Below are 18,479 nucleotides of genomic sequence, written 5' to 3' on the forward strand. Positions count from 1 at the left end.
AATTGCTGAGAAGTAGTACAATCAATAAATATTGGAAAGCCAACAGATCTGATGAAGAAATTAAATCTGCAAGAAAGAACTGCATGGATAGAAAATCTAAGTGTGTGTAAGTCTTATTAGCTTGAGATGTATAGATCGAATTGCCTTATTCTCAACTAGTGCTCCAGCAAGACTTGCAAAACCCTATAAAATTTCACATGGAAATAGGTGTAAGGAGTAAGGACACCAGAAACAAAGTGTAAAAGATCAAGGAATTTCATAAAAAAACATGAAAGATTGCCCAAGAATAAGGTCATACAGAATATTCAATCATATTATTGTTAAGTTCCAGTACACGTAAAGTTTGATTTTCTTTCAGCATATCTACAATAACCCTTGCACCCTACATAACATATTTAGCATTCAGACTTTACCAGAATCAAGAATCATTTTCTTCCTCAAGAAACAAACAACCGGAACTTGCAACAAGTAAAATTAAACAACCTCATCTCCAATACCTGAACTGTTTAGTTGGAGTTCCTGAATACATCCATTTACCTTCAAAATATCTGAAAGACGTTGCATAGGAAATTTCCACAATCTCAACATCTAATGAAAGAAATAAGAATAATGTAAAGTAAAATAACATGTCCAAAAACTTCTTGGTCAATGAGAAAAATTATTAAGAAATAAGCACATAAAGAAAACAAAATCAATACCCAAAAAAATGTTAAATTACTCATTTTGACAAAAGTTATTAAAAACAAAAAATATGTTGGTAATAGATGACAAAGAAGAAATAAATGTTACTTGAAAAGTATAATTCTCTTAATCTTAACAAAGTGACTAATACTAAGTGATATTCTGGTCAACACAAAGAACTAACCCAACACAAAGAATCGAGTTTACTGTTATAGATAGCTATTTGCCTTTCGTGAACAACCAACAGATGTGTCTGATTACTGTGAAATTGAATTTGGATGTCCCCAACTAATGGAGATGTACATTCAGTAAACGCCTGGATAAAGCGGGAGTTTTTCTTCTCCCAACTACCTATGCTCCAAACACAAAGCTACATATAATCACCAAGTAAAGGGGTTAGAATATACATTAGAAGCAAAGATGTTAGCAGATACAACTTTAAAATATGACTCAGAACACAAGTGGAGATATGGTCGACAATGAATTATTTTTTATCTGCACACTTGAGCATCGGCTCCAGCAGACACGAGAACATTTAGTGAAGGGGAAAATGCAAGACGGTTATCTTTTTTTGGTGGCCCTTGAGTTTGATTTTCACCTACAAGAAAGTGACATTATAGACAATGATTTCAAAGTAATGCAAAAGAGGAAGTTACCTATTGAATTTCAAAAGCAATACAAACTATAGAAGGCATCAAGAATCGACATAGTTTGACAAATAGAAAGCACGAGATTATGAACCTCATCAATCCGAATATTATAGATCAAAATACTAGAATCTTCCATTCCAGCAGCAATCATGTTATTATCTTCAGGATGAAATGCTAAAGACGTGGCTGCCGGTGGGGTTGGCATAAAAGTGGTTATAACCTGAAAGATATGTTTCGATTTAGTCGGTTTGGTTTCTCCATTTTTGGTAGCAAGAGTAAAATCAATTCATGGCTACGCACCTTAAAAGTCCTCATATTTAACAGAGAAACTTTTCCACATGATGCAGACGTTGCATAAGAGTCATTCTTAGATAAAGCAATACAAGCAGTTGCTTCTTCTGGATTGTTATCACTCCTTTCATTGGTCATAAGAATACCATTTGGTGGCTGACGGAGCTGAGGAGCAACAGATGTAGTTGACTGAACAAGCAAAGCAAACAATCAGCACTAGGCTTATAGCAAATAGATAATTTCTTACAACTGTTTCTTTCTGACCTTGCCCGATGGATTTCGTTCATCGCACGGCCACTGCCAGAGTTTATGCACTGCATTGGAACCAAGTGCTAGTAAACTGCATCCAGAATTGGTGTATATCAATCTCACAACCTTGCTCACTGCTGATGTTGAATCGGGCAAACGCAAAGTTTTAAGATGCCCAACATTCACAATCTCAGTTAGCTTCCAGCTTCTGATTCTTTCAGTTTCTTCAGGAATCCTTGGCTTGACATCAGCAACTCTAGTACTATCCACAACAGCCTGCAAATTTTGCTCATGTCATATAAAATTTTGTAAACACAATATTCACTTTGAGTAGTTGCTGAATATTACCATCACATTGGAATTAGATTGTTTAGAAACACTACGTGAAACCTCAAGCATCCTTAAAACCCGTTGTCCATCAGCATTTGCCAGGATTTTAATTCCATTATCACTAGTCATAACAACAAGTAATGAACCATCTTTCTGAAATCTCAGTTGAGGAAATGCCTGGCATGGAGAAATAAGAGTTGCATACAAACTCAAAGTTTGAACTACAAGAAATATACAAGAAAAGCTAATGTAGATTAAGCTACAACAGGAAGTCCTCCATTTGCATCAGTAGTAGTCAGTATATCAGTGTTATCCATATCCCAAAACTTAATCTGGAATTCATCCCCTGCAACCAAGAAGCAGTTCCGAGTTGTGTCGAACTGAACAACTCCCAATGATTGTTTTCTAAAGCCATTGTATGCCTGCTTAATAGTTCCAGTCTCATTCCACTCAACTAAATGTGAATCCCCATCTTTACTTGTTCCACATGAAAAAATCCTTGTTCCATCTGCACTATATGCCATTGTTGTGCACCAGTGGCCAGGAGCTTCATAGGCAACTCTAGATCTCAAACCCTCATAGCTCCATGCTTTGATTTTACCATCAATTGAAGTTGAGAAGAAAAACTTCACAGATAGAAATAATGAAACACTAGAAATAAACTAAATTCAATAGAAACAGTATGTAGTAGAGCAAATACATACATGGATAGACCCGTTGAAGTGACGACAAACAGAATAAACAGGGGCTTCATGGCCTTCAAATGTATACTGTTTCTGTCCAGTTGAAGCATCCCACACCTATTCATCATGCAACGGAACCTATTAAGAACATACAATTCTTCTTGTACAATCTTCTGACTGATCAACCACATGGTTTTACTCACTTTAATTGCCTTGTCATCGCCGCAAGTGATGATCGAGAGAGTCTTCTTGGGATAGGAAAAGGCAATGTCATTAACACTGCCTATATGAGCATCAATCTGCAGAACAAGATGTTATCATCATCATCATATATATGGTTGCCAAACACCATAACTATTAACTGACCTCCAAATGTTGTCGTAATTCTTCATTTAGATTAAAAGCATAGATCTGCACTAGATGCTTTGAAAATGCAACACCTATTAGTATCACAGAAGAATAACAAGAATTTTAGTTTGATGAACTTGATCAAAATAATCCAACTTTGTTTTTTTGCTTCGGCATACCAAGAATAGAACCTTCAGGACTCCACAAGCATCTGTTGACAGATACAGTAGCATCATTAGTGAGTGATGCCTAAAAGTAGGAAAAACTCCTGCTCTATCACAAATCCTGTCAAAACAATTTCTATGAGAATAGGCGATGAATATCACTATATTATGAAAGAAGTATCCTTTTAAATACATCATGCAGCACATCCTGTCCGATCCTGATTAAGAATTGAGACTTGTCTACAAAGTAGCAAACAGGAACTAGGCAAACAAATACAACGCACAATGAAAAATAATCAGAAATGAATTGTAAAAGTTAAATAGGAACAAGAAATATATAGTAATTTCCATGAAAGGGGCAAATATAATCAGGATACATGTATATTAGTATTTCTCCTATTCACTCAGCACCAAAACCATTTTCTTGTTTCAAACAGGAGCTGAAATTAACCACAGCCAAACAACTTAATAGACCAAACAAAACATTCATGATGCCATGAAGCAGTAACAATCAAAGGATAACCTAAAGAATGGGAAACAAGGAAACTATTTTACAATTTATTAGTTAAAAAAAGATGCACTGAGTCCATAAATATTTTTTACTAAATTTTTTTAGCATGAGTTTTTTGATATAACAATCCTGTACTTATATTATAGAACAATTAATTTGCTTTCATCATCTGTCATATGAATGCCTGAAGCTACTAAGCATTAATGCAGAATAAATTGGAATTGTGCAAGTACAGAGCTTACTCTTCTCTGTAAAATTCCATGAGTATATGCTACTGCCATGACTAGAATTGCCACTCCAGGAAGATAAACCCACCCAGGACGCCTCCCTCCACAACATGTAAGACAAATCGATAGAGTGAGAGATTGAAGGGGCTGCTTCCTTCGGATCCTTATCCTGGCAAAGCCTGACCTCTATTCTCTTCGATTCTCCATCGTAATCAATCCAAGAATGCAATTTTTCTCCTCTGCTGAGGATGAGAAGCAAACCATCGTCGGAAAGATTACTGCTTTTTGTCAAAAGTTCTCTGCCAACATCGACTTCGACGAGGCTTGCTGCCGTCATGAACTTCACTATAACGACACTGGTCGATAACCTAGACCAGTCGCCATTCGCCGGTTCCAAGGGAACGCTGACCGGAGATAAAAAGAAAGCTAGGCCTCCGCCATTGCCGGGCGAAACAGAGAACGAGAAGGAAGAAGAGAACCCAGGCTTGGTGTCGAAGAATCTGACTGGTTTCCAGTAAATCATAAGCCCGAAGCTCTCGTTCGCCGCACGCGTCACCCTCACCTCCGAGATATTCATCTCAGCATCGCCATAGAAGGCAAACTCCGTGGCGAAGCTTCGATTTTTCCCCGATCCACCGAAAGAGAAGAAGAGAGCATTACCTTCTCCAGTCGATGCGCAGTTCCCAGGTGACAAGGAGGCAACAAGCAGAAGGATGATGGCGAGAATGAGAGCGGAAGCTGTCGAGGACGTCGTCATTGGAAAGATCCCTAGGCGAGGTGCAAAATGTGCAGACGATGAAGGAGCAGAAACCCTAAGCACCAGGAAGCATGAGGAAAAGACGGAGAAACCAGAAACCAGAAAGCATGAGGAGAAGAAACCCTAAGAGATGGAGCAACCCGCGAGATGGCAAAGACGGAAGGGAGAGGAGAAGAGAAGGGGAAAGAGGATATGGATGTGGTCGTTTTCCACAGACCTCACAAGGGAGTCGTGTGTTGATCTTGATCGGAGAGGAAGGGGGCGTCGATCTAGCAAGGGGAAGGACGGCGCGATATAGGTTTAGGTTTTGAGGGAAGTGTTGTAAATTTTGGCTAAGTATGGGTGGAAAAATTAAATTATTTTATTTATCATAGACACCGGGTTTTAAAAACCGCTGTTAAAATCGATGTCTATTAACGAAAAAAAAGGCGCTCATCGACATCGGCTAAAAAATCGATGTCTATGAGTGAAATTCAGCGCTCATAGACATCGGTTTTTGGAAAAACTGGTGTAAAATACTCAAAGACATCGGTTTTTGCTTAAAACTGTTGTTGTTCCACTGATGTCTATGAGGGATTTTATTGTAGTGTGTTTAATTATTTGACCGGCCCCTTGCTTGGGCACCAAGCAAGGTGGCCGGCCAATTATTAAAAGGGAAAGAAATAAAAAAAATTTATAAAATTTTAAAAGAAGAAAACTTCTAATAAAATTTTACAAACTCTTTTTTTTTCTAATGTGGATATTAAAAGGAAAGTTTTAAAATTTAAAACCAAGTTTTAAAATTTAAAACATCTCTAATAATATTTCTTTTTAAAAGAAAGTTTTATAAATTTTACAACTCCCTTTTAAAACCTTGTGGCCTAATTTAAATTAGGAATATTTTATAAATTTTTTAAATCTCTCTTTTTACAAATTGTAAATATCTGAGGAAATTTAAAAATTCAAAAACAACCTTCCTAATTTAAATATTGCGGCCGGCCCCCTTGCCCAAGGCAAGGGCCGGCCACTTCTAGAGAATATGTGGCAGGCCATTGCTTGGTCACCAAGCAATGAACCGGCCCCTTCTTGGACACCAAGATAGGCTTTTCTTTGGATGGACTTGAGGCTTTATTGAGGCTACAACAGGGACCTAGAGGAGAAATTGGTTTTGGCCTTCCGATGAGCTTGAGTATCCCGTGCTCGCCCCGAACACACAACTCAAGTTCATCGATAATAACTCATTCCACTAGAGAGTTATTACCGCACTACCGCACCAATCCTAAATTACATTATGGGCTCCTTCTTATCATGAGTGTGTTAGTCTCCCTGTGTTTAAGATTACGAATGTTCACTAATTAAGTGAGTTACTGACAACTCATTTAATTAATATCTAGCTCCAAGAGTAGTACCACTCAACTTTATTGTCATGTTGGACTAGGTCCACTTACAGGGTTTAACATGGCAATCCTTATGAGCTCCTCTTGGGGACATTCTCAACCTAGATAACTAGGGCACAGATTCCTTCTATAATCAACAACACATACTATAAGTAATATCATTTCCCAACTTATCGGACATATTGATTTATAAAGCTAAACCTCACCCTTTGATAAGTCAAAGAAATAAATATTAAATATACATGCTTGTTATTATATTAGGATTAAGAGCACACACTTCCATAATAACTAAGGTGTAGTTCTTTTACTAAGTCAGTACAAAATGAACTTACCTAAATGATCCTACTCAATACACTTAAAGTGTATCAGTGTAATTTATTAGTCAAGATAAACTAATACTTAATTAAACTACGTCTATTCTGATGGTTTGTTGCTTTCCATCTTAGTCGTGAGCAACTGTTTATAATTTATAGAGAACCGACAATATGATCTTCTAAGTGTAACTCCACACTCCATGTTATCTACTATATAAATTAATTGAACAATTATATTTAACAAATAAATGTAAATATTTGACCAATGTGATTCTTTATTTCAAAATAAGTGTGTACAAAAGCTAAACTTTTAAGTATACACTCCAACAATCTCCCACTTATACTAAAAGTCTAAGCTGCCATATCTGTTGCCATACATCTGATTCTCATCCCCCTCCACATGCCGATCAAAAGCTTTCGCCGGAAGGGCCTTAGTGAAAGGATCTGCCAGGTTATCTGCTGATGCTATCTTGGCGATGACAACTTCTCCTCGCTTGACGATGTCTCGTATCAGGTGGTACTTGTGCTCTATATGTTTACTTGCCTTATGGGCTCGTGGTTCCTTCGAGTTTGCAACTACTCCACTATTATCACAATAAATTGTGACGATCTTGGGCAAACCAGGAATCACATCTAAGTCCATTAGAAAGTTCCTGAGCCATACAACTTCTTTGGCTGCCTTAGAGGCTACCACATACTCAGCTTCCATGGTTGAGTCTGAGACGCATTTTTGCTTAACACTCTTCCATACATTGGCTCCACCTCCTAAAGTAAACACATAGCCTGATGTAGACTTACTGTTGTCCCTATCTGATCGGAAGTCCGAATCCGTGTAACCCACAGGGAGTAAATCGTTTGCTTGATAAACTAGCATATAATCTCTAGTCCTTCTCAGGTACTTTAATATATGTTTTACTGTAGTCCAATGTCCTTATCCAGGGTTACTTTGATATCTGCTAACCATGCCCACGGCAAAACAGATATCAGGTCTCGTACACAATATTGCATACATAAGGCTTCCTACAGCCGAAGCATAAGGAACTGCCTTCATGTCCTCAATCTCCTTTGATGTTTTTAGAGACATCTCTTTAGATAAGGCTACTCCATGCCTAAAAGGTAAGAAACCTTTCTTGGAGTTTTGCATGCTAAAACGAGCAAGGATTGTATCTATATATAAAGCTTGGGATAGGCACAACATTCTTTTCTTGCGATCCCTTATAACTTTGATCCCAAGGATGTGTGCACATTCTCCTAAGTCCTTCATATCAAATTGTTTGGACAACCATACCCTTACGTCTGATAATACCTTGACATTGTTGCCAATTAACAAAATATCATTTACGTATAGTACAAGAAATACCATCATGTTTCCGTTACACTTCTTGTATACACAAGACTCATCTGGACACTGAATAAATCCATATGACTGGATTACTTCATTAAACCGGATGTTCCAAGATCTTGAAGCTTGCTTCAGTCCATAAATGGACCGATTAAGCTTGCACACTAGATGCTCTTTGCCATTTCAATGAACCCTTCTGGTTGCTTCATATGGATGTTTTCTTCAAGACTTCCATTAAGGAAAGCTGTCTTGACATCCATTTTCCAAATCTCATAATCCATATAAGCGGCAATGGATAAGAGTATCTAGATAGACTTAAGCATAGCTACCGGCGAAAAGGTCTCCTCATAATCGATTCCCTCTTTCTGAGTATACCCCTTCGCAACAAGCCTTGCTTTAAAGGTTTCTACCTTCCCATCTGTCCCTCTTTTCCTTTTATAGATCCACTTGCATCCAATGGCTTTTACACCATCAGGTGGTTCTACAAGCTCCCAGACTTTATTAGAATACATAGATTCTATTTCAGAATTCATTGCCTTTTGCCAAGATACTGCGTCTATATCTTGGAGTGCTTTATCATATGTCTGGGGATCTGGTTCATGTTTGCCTGGGATCAAGTCCGAAGACTCACCCAAAAACATGAATCTCTCGGGCTACCTTACAACCCTCCCACTACGACGAGGCACCGTCTGTGGTTGTGTATCATGTGTGACACATGTTGCAGTCTCTTGTGGTACTTCATCTTGTACTGTTGGTACTGAAATAGACGTGTCCTCTCTAAGTTCTTCTAGTACAATTTTACTACTGGGCTTGTGATCCATTATATAGTCTTCTTCTAAAAACTGGGCATTGGTGTTAACAATGACCTTCTGGTCTTTAGGACTATAAAATAAACCGCCTTTCGTTCCTTTGGGATACCCCACAAACATACGAACTTCTGTACGAGATTCTAACTTATCAGCATCTTGTTTCAGCACATGTGCTGGACTACCCCAAATCCGAATATGTCTTAGATTGGGCTTCCGCCCATTCCATAATTCTGTAGGAGTAGAAGATACTGATTTAGAAGGTACTAAGTTCAGAATGTGTGCTGTTGTTTCCAGAGCGTATCCCCAAAATGAATTTGGTAATTCTGAATAACTCATCATCGATCTAACCATCTCCATAAGAGTCCTATTCCTTCGTTCTGCCACACCATTCTGTTGGGGTGTACCAGGTGCAGATAATTGAGATTGAATCCCGGCCTCTGATAAGTAATTCCTAAACTCTCCTAAAAGGTATTCGCCACCACGATCAGACCGTAGTGTCTTGATACTTTTACCTAGACGTTTCTCCACATCAGTCTTGTACTCTTTGAACTTATAAATGCACTCAGACTTGCGGCGCATTAGGTAAATGTATCCATATCTTGAATAATCGTCTATAAAAGAGACAAAATATTCAAAGCCACCTCTAGCCTGGATAGACATAGGACCACACAAATCAGAATGAATCAATTCTAACGCTTCTTTGGCTCTATACCCCTTGGCCTTAAAAGGTCTCTTGGTCATCTTACCTTCCAAGAAGGATTCACACGTTGAAAAGTTTTCCAACTCTAATGGACCCAAGAGTCCTCGGCTACAAGCCTTTGAATCCTACTTAAGTTAATATGACCAAGCCTTAGATGCCAAAGATGTGTTTGGTTCATTTCCGAAGGTTCTTTTCTCTTATTAGAGTTAGAAGATGTGTTATTAATTTCCATATTTTGCTTTGTGGGAGAAATTGGATTTAAAGTATATAAATTGCCAACCAATGCACCAGAATAGATAATCACTTTATTTCTCTTTATAACCACATTGTTACTAAAGGAAACTGAATATCCATCCAAATACAGTTTAGAAACTGAAATTAAATTCTTTCTAAAACTGGGTACATAAAGACAATTCCTTAAAACTAATTTCCTATTCCTATCAAATGATAAGTAGACGTCTCCCATTTCAACAGCCGCCACCTTAGTAGCATTGCCCATGTAGACAGTTATCTCTCTATCAAATAGTCGCCGGGTTTCCTAGAACCCCTGCAGAGAATTGCAGACATGATCAGTGGCTCCCGTATCTATACACCAGGTGTTGGTAGATAACACCGCTAAACATGTTTCAACTACTAGAGTATGAGATATACCTTTATTGTTCTGTTTCCTACGAGGACAGTCCGCCTTCCAATGTCTAGTCTGCTTACAAATAAAGCACTTGCCCTTCGGCTTCTTTATTCCAGCTTTTTGTCCTGCACCTTAAGATTTATTCACCTTCTTTGCTGAGCCATTTTGTTTCGTCTTCTTCTTGCCTTTCGGCTTAGAAGTAGAACCATTTTTAGCATAGTGAATTTGAGAATGTTGACGAAACAACCCTTCGGCTGCCTGAAGTTCTGTCAGAAGTTTCGCCAATGAAAACATCCTTTTATTCATGTTATAGTTTAGGCGAAAATGCTCAAAACTTCTGGGCAGCGTTTGGAGGATGATATCGACCTGGGTTTCCCCATCAATTTCCCCTCCAAGAACTTGTATTTCGTTTAAGTAAGCCATCATCTTGAGAATATGATCCCTCACGGGAGTCCCCTCAGTCATGGTGGCTGTCATCAGTTTTCTCATTGCCTCTTGCCTAGTAGCCCGATTCTGATGTCCGAAGAGTTCCTTGAGATTGTTCATTATATTATAGGCTGTTGGTAAGTCCTGATGCTGATGTTGCAATACATTTGACATCGAAGCCAAGATGTAACACAGCGCCATCTCATCAGCTTTTACCCATTTACTATGATGCTGAATCTCCTCTGGGGTAGAATCATTGCTAGGTGTTTCTGGGCATTCCTCTAACAGTACAAACTTATAGCCCTCAGCAGTTAAAACAATGTCCAGGTTTCTTTTCCAATCTATATAGTTGGGACCAGTAAGTCTGTTTTCTTTTAGAATAATGGCCAGTGGGTTGAAAGTCATCCTAAGAATCACAAAATAAATTTTGGTCAGAACTCTAAATTTAGTATAATATTGATTCCTCAAACAATACTATTTTAAATTAACCAACACCTTAAAACACCGTGAATTTTGTATGTCACAATAGTGTGGACGTATACAAATTCAACATTTGTAAAAGGAGGGTATATCCCATTAATTTTATTATCTTGTCAACCTAACTTTTTGACAAATAAAATTAATAGTTGGTTTCCTTCGGTCACACAAATAATAGCAGTGACTCCGATGGGGAGGATACTATTAGACGTGCCTAAGTGTATACCATTACTTGACACTAAGTCCATTAATAAGATTGTGCCCCTTCCGATGGGGAAGATCACACGCTCTTAATTAATTTTTCTATAGTCATCCGAAATGGAAGTTTGGTCTAGTGATCCGCAAAAAAACTCATCCGATATGGAGGAAGGCACTCAGAGCCAACGCGCAAGTTTGTTTGCATCACTTACAAACTAGTAATGGAGACCGTGGAATTTACTAAAATAAATTCCTCTCCCACTTAGTTATTTAAAGTGAGGAATTTTGATGATGCTAGCCTACTAAACATGTACACTAACATTCACACACATCACAATACAAAAGCAATAAATAGGAAAACTAATTTTCAACTATTATGACTTTTATCTATTGTTGTCCTCCATGTGTCGTCATCCCTAGCTGCTGCCATCTTTGGCCACCGCCACCGGGTCTAGTTGTCGCATCCATCTGGCTCCTTATTCCACTGCACCACTCTGATTCTCAAAAGGTTCCACGCCTTGCAAGATTCGATCCGCGATATAAATAGAATTTTATATTTTTCGATCCTATATTCCTCGAAGGAATGTACATGTAAACTAGATCAAACATAAAATAAAATTTACATCCATCGATCCTATATTCCATAAAAGGAATGTACATGTATCTAGATCAAAAAATAAAATCCTAATAAAACTAAATACAGCTCCTGCTGTATTTTATAATACAATCATGCACACATAATAAATGCCCTTGACATGTCCAAGGGTCCAATCACAGACATAATAACTATAAGCCATAATAGTTGGATCTTGCATTCACAAAGTTAGCACATCCTACTATTAACCTGCCTAAATTATGTATGACATGTGCATAATTAAACTAATACCAAATACACAGAGGCAAAACCCTAGCTCTGATACCAATTGTTGGTTGCTACTCGGAAAACCCAATGGCTCCACTGTACAAAAATTTTGAACGTGATTTGAACCTTTCCTAGCTACCATGTGTTCTTTTAAGTTAAATTTGTATCTCCTGCGGAACTTAACACGTTTGATTCAAAGTTTAACTTATATGTTCTTTTAGGTTTAGATTTGAATCTCCTGTGGAACTTAACACGTTTGATCCAAATCACCTAGGTTATAAATTCAATTAAATATTAGTTTCCAAAATTGGCTTCCAGTGCTACATGGCGAGGCACTTGGCCTTCTTGGATATGGGAGCAACCACCACCGACTAGACAAAGCTTTTTAAGGAAAGTTAATATTTAATTTCCTTATATAACTCTAGGTTAACCAAAAGGAACAATCAAATCACAAGGAAAAAAGAAAAAGAACACAACATCAAAATTAAATTTGAAAAACAAGAATCGAATGCCTCTTGTATTTGGTATTTATACAAAGAAAAATTGACTAGTAAGATGCGGAAATTAAATACTAGTTATACCTCTTCCTTGTATGCTAAAAACCTCGAGATCTTCTGCCGTATCCCTCGTCTCCTCTTAGACGTCGTGTGGGCAATGATCCTCCAAGATGAACACCACCCGGAAAGCTTCTCCTCCTTCTCTAGAATTCGGCCACCACCACCATAAAGGAGCAAAAGAGAGCAAAGGAAAGAGAGGGAGAGGGGCCGGCCACTTGATGATCTCCAACAACACAATATCAATTGTTATGTTTTTCAAGGCCTCCCCTTCCCCCCTTTTTTATATTAGTTTCCCAAAGGAAAATTATGGAAAGAGTTTTATAAAAAATTAGACTCATTCCTATTTCCTTTTAATTTTTTCTTTTTCTTTCCTTTTAATTAATCAATCCTAGATTGATTTATTAATTAAACAACTATTTATTGATATTTAATTATTTGACCGGCCCCTTGCTTGGGCACCAAGCAAGGTGGCCGACCACTTATTAAAAGGGAAAGAAAGAAAAAAAGTTTTTATTGTAACACCCCACCCTCCTTACTACTGGACTGTGAGGGTGGAGCGCTACTGGACTACTAACTTTACTTAACTAACATTGCACACATGTTGATAGTAATTCCTAAAACTCTCGGAGAACTCAAAACATACAATTAACTAGCAGTGGAAGACTAAATGACTCATCTAATACATTCTTAATAAATGACAATCTTAATAAATTCTTATGCTAGGTCCCAAGGCTTCTATAGTCCAGACATCACACATCCATCCGCACCTCCTTGTCGCCTTCCTTTGATATAACTTTTCCTTTCCTTTTTCTGCAGTAAGAGGAAAATACAACTATAAGTAAAATTGCTTAGTAAGCGCTATCTAACTCACAAAACTCAAATATGCATGTAACTGGAAGAAATCTAGAAACTGAATGCTCATCTAATAGCAAACGAAACATAGCATACTGAAATACTAAACATGTAAGCAAATCTAAACAACATGTCAGTATATAAGAAAGCTAAACTTGCTGAATTTTAAACTTATGTGAAGCTTATTTCTTTTGTTTGAAAACTTATACTTTAATACTTCAAAATAATAATCAACTTTCTTCTTGGGCCCGGCAACTGTACTTGCTATGCGTTCATCCCTAACTAGACCCGAGATAGCTGGTCCCGAATCTAGTAGGGTTTACTAGGTTATCTAAACCTAGGGACGACTATGGGAGCCCAGCCCAAGGACAACTGAGAGTCCTGCATACTAGGTTATCTAAACCTAGGGATGACTATGGCAGCCCAACCCAAGGACAACTGAGAGTCCAGTACAGTGCCACTGATAAAAGTAAAATACTTGTTATCTTTTAATACTTCTAATATATAATGCCTCGGCATTTTAACGAGCACCTTGTGTGCCAAAATCCCTAAAGTCTTGACTTTGAGATCTACTTAAGGCCTTGGCCTTTTTCTTTCTTTTCTTTATCTTTCTTATACTTGTCAATACCTCTAATAAAAGAATGCTTCTTTAAAAACTGAAATGTTTAAACAAATTCTAACTTTAAAATGCATAAACAAAAATCTGCAAACTATGCTAATCAAAATTCTGCATACTATTCTAATTAAGATTCTGCATTCTATGCTACACTATTTCTGCATACTATGCAAACATAAAATCTGCACTATAATCTTAATTAAAATCTGCACTATAAGCCTACATAAAAATCTGTACTATAAGCTTATTTAAAATCTGTACTATAGGCTTAATTAAAAATCTGCACTATAAGCGCTTAATTAAAAATCTGCAATATAAGCTCTATATAAAAATCTACATTATAAGCTTAATTAAAATCTGCACTATAGGCTTAATTAAAAATCTGCACTATAAGCGCTTAATTAAAATCTGTAATATAAGCTCTACATAAAAATCTGCATTATAAGCTTAATTAAAATCTGCACTATAGGCTTAATTAAAAATCTGCACTATAAGCACTTCTCATGCTCCGAATTCAAGAAAAACAAAGGTTCGAAACTACTCCTACTGCAGGTGAGAAGCACTTACTTTGCTTCTTGGACTCACAACCGAACAAAAAGGGCTTCTAGGACCTTGGCCGGCCGCCGGAGACGATGCCCTAACTCCCTTTCGTTTTCTGCCCGAGCTCCGCCATCGTACGCAGAAGTGAAGGAGAGAATGGTTTAAGTCACGGGAAAATAGAGCATCAACTTATCCCTTTTTATAACTTAATATTTCTGTTAACTCCTTAAATAAATTCGCTACCTTTTCTAAACAAACAAATCCAACATCAACTTATCCCTTGTATAATCCAATATTCTGTTAACTTATCTTAAATAAATTCGCTACCTTTTCTAAACAAACAAATCCAACATCAACTTATCCCTTTTATAATATTCTGTTAACTATCTTAAATAAATTCGCTACCTTTTCTGAACGAACAAATCCAAGATCAACTTATCCCTTTTATAATCCAATATTCTGTTAACTATCTTAAATAAATTCGCTACCTTTTTTAAACAGAAAAATCTGTTTGCCCACCTGGTTAGTTAGGTTTTGACCGAGTCAAAGGTCGTGGGTTCAATTCTCGGCTTGGACATTTTTTTGTCGAAACTTCCTTCGTTTAGTAAAAATACCAAACGACCTCCAAAAATAACATAAAAATACTCTAAAAATTTCTAAAAATCTCTAGAATATTTCTAAAATATTTCTAAATATTATTAAGAACTTTTAGAACTCCTAATAAGGAAAATTAGGTCGTTACAATCCCCATACCTTATAAAAAGTTTGTCCTTGAACTTAGAATAATTCTATAGCATGTTCTCTACCTTGTACATGCATTAGTTAGCGTCCATAATCTAATGTACTAAGGAAAATCACATCAAAGGTATCTTAGGACCTCCTAACCTACTTTCAATGAACATAAGCATAAGCAGTGACATAAGCGTGACAACATAAACGTAAGCATGGTAGATGAACTAAACATAATGATAGACTCGATCACAAGCATGTCCATATGCATAGGCAAGAACATAACATGAACATAACGTGGACCTAAACATAAACGTAAATATAAATATAACATGACTTGAACATACTTGCATGCATACTTATAAACATACTATTGTGGTGGCCTAGTTGCACTTAGTAGTACCGTAACATAAGTTGTTGATCAGACAACTACCCTAGCGCTAGGTTGATAGGGGTCCGAACTTAGGACCGGAGTTCCCCTTTATTCTGGCGTGCTCACCGGGCTTAGGTCCCCGGATCATACCACCATCCTAGAACATATCTTGTTTGATTCTGGCGCGCTCAGTGGGTTTAGGTTCCCATATCATACCACCATCCCAAAACATATCTTGTTTGATTCTGACGCACTCACCGGGCTTGGGTCCCCGGATCATACCACCATCCCAGAACACATCTTGTTTGATTCTGGCGCGCTCACCGGGCTTAGGTCCCCGGATCATACCACCATCCCAGAACACATCTTGTTATGTAAAAGAAACTAAGCAGAATTCTTAACTTTATAAGCACTTCTAAACATCTCCCTATTCTGTACATATAATCTAATACTTCTAAGGATTTCTCTTTACTGTAAAGAATAAAGAAAAGCATACTAAAAATTAAATACTTTCTTACTTGAAGACGGCAAGGTTGGTGTTGATGTGTGATGTTGGAGAATAGGAACTGCTCTGATACCAACTGTAAAACCCCACCCTCCTCACTACTAGACTATGAGGGCGGAGCGCTACTGGACTACTAACTTTACTTAACTAAAATTGCACACATGTTGATAGTAATTCCTAAAACTCTCGGAGAACTCAAAACATACAATTAACTAGCAGCGGAAGACTAAATGACTCATCTAATACATTCTTAATAAATGATAATCTTAATAAATTCTTATGCTAGGTCCCAAGGCTTCTATAGTCCAGGCATCACACATCCATCCGCACCTCCTTGTCGCCTTCCTTTGATATAACTTTTCCTTTCCTTTTTCTGTAGTAAGAGGAAAATGCAACTATAAGCAAAATTGCTTAGTAAGCGCTATCTAACTCACAAAACTCGAATATGCATGTAACTGGAAGAAATCTAGAAACTGAATGCTCATCTAATAGTAAACGAAACATAGCATACTGAAATACTAAACATGTAAGCAAATCTAAACAACATGTCAGTATATAAGAAAGCTAAACTTGCTGAATTTTAAACTTATATGAAGCTTATTTCTTTTGTTTGAAAACTTATACTTTAATACTTCAAAATAATAATCAACTTTCTTCTTGGGCTCGGCAACTGTACTTGCTATGCGCGCATCCCTAACTAGACCCGAGATAGCTGGTCCCGAATCTAGTAGGGTTTACTAGGTTATCTAAACCTAGGGACGACTATGGGAGCCCAGCCCAAGGACAACTGAGAGTCCTGCATACTAGGTTATCTAAACCTAGGGACGACTATGGGAGCCCAACCCAAGGACAAATGAGAGTCCAGTACAGTGCCACTGATAAAAGTAAAATACTTGTTATCTTTTAATACTTCTAATATATAATGCCTCGGCATTTTAACGAGCACATTGTGTGCCAAAATCCCTAAAGTCTTGACTTTGAGATCTACTTAAGGCCTTGGCCTTTTTCTTTCTTTTCTTTAACTTTCTTATATTTGTTAATACCTCTAATAAAAGAATGTTTCTTTAAAAACTGAAATGTTTAAACAAATTCTAACTTTAAAATGCATAAACAAAAATCTGCATACTATGCTAATCAAAATTCTGCATACTATTCTAATCAAGATTCTGCATTCTATGCTACACTATTTCTGCATACTATGTAAACATAAAATCTGCACTATAAGCTTAATTAAAATCTGCACTATAAGCCTATATAAAAATCTGTACTATAAGCTTAATTAAAATCTGTACTATAGACTTAATTAAAAATCTGCACTATAAGCGCTAATTAAAATCTGCAATATAAGCTCTACATAAAAATCTGCATTATAAGCTTAATTAAAATCTGCACTATAGGCTTAATTAAAAATATGCACTATAAGCGCTTAATTAAAATCTGCAATATAAGCTCTACATAAAAATCTGCATTATAAGCTTAATTAAAATTTGCACTATAGGCTTAATTAAAAATCTGCACTATAAGCACTTCTCATGCTCCGAATTCAAGAAAAACAAAGGTTCGAAACTACTCCTACTGCAGGTGAGAAGCACTTACTTTGCTTCATGGACTCACAACCGAACAAAAAGGGCTTCTAGGACCTTGTCTGGCCACCGGAGATGATGCCCTAACTCCCTTTCGTTTTTTGCTCGAGCTCCGCCATCGTACGCAGAAGAGAAGGAGAGAATGGTTTAAGTCACGGGAAAACAGAGCATCAACTTATCCCTTTTTATAACTTAATATTTCTGTTAACTCCTTAAATAAATTTGCTACCTTTTCTAAACAAACAAATCCAACATCAACTTATCCCTTGTATAATCCAATATTCTGTTAACTTATCTTAAATAAATTCGCTACCTTTTCTAAACAAACAAATCCGACATCAACATATCCCTTTTATAATATTCTGTTAACTATCTTAAATAAATTCGCTACCTTTTCTAAACAAACAAATCCAAGATCAACTTATCCTTTGATAATCTAATATTCTGTTAACTATCTTAAATAAATTCGCTACCTTGTTTAAATAGAAAAATCCGTTTGCCCACTTGGTTAGTCGGGTTTTGACCGAGTCAAAGGTCGTGGGTTCAATTCTCGGCTTGGACATTTTTTTGTCGAAACTTCCTTCATTTAGTAAAAATACCAACGACCTCCAAAAATAACATAAAAATACTCTAAAAATTTCTAAAAATCTCTATAATATTTCTAAAATATTTCAAAATATTTTTAAGAACTTTTAGAACTC

The 18,479-nt window shown here is 36.9% G+C and overlaps 1 pseudogene; it reads right to left on the bottom strand.

The window, feature by feature from the left end:
- Positions 1-474: 474 nt before the first annotated feature.
- LOC122029193 lies at positions 475-4,891 on the bottom strand (annotated as a pseudogene).
- Positions 4,892-18,479: the final 13,588 nt, after the last annotated feature.

The sequence above is a fragment of the Zingiber officinale genome, chromosome 10B, assembly GCF_018446385.1.
Source record: "Zingiber officinale cultivar Zhangliang chromosome 10B, Zo_v1.1, whole genome shotgun sequence".
NCBI classification, from domain to species: domain Eukaryota; kingdom Viridiplantae; phylum Streptophyta; class Magnoliopsida; order Zingiberales; family Zingiberaceae; genus Zingiber; species Zingiber officinale.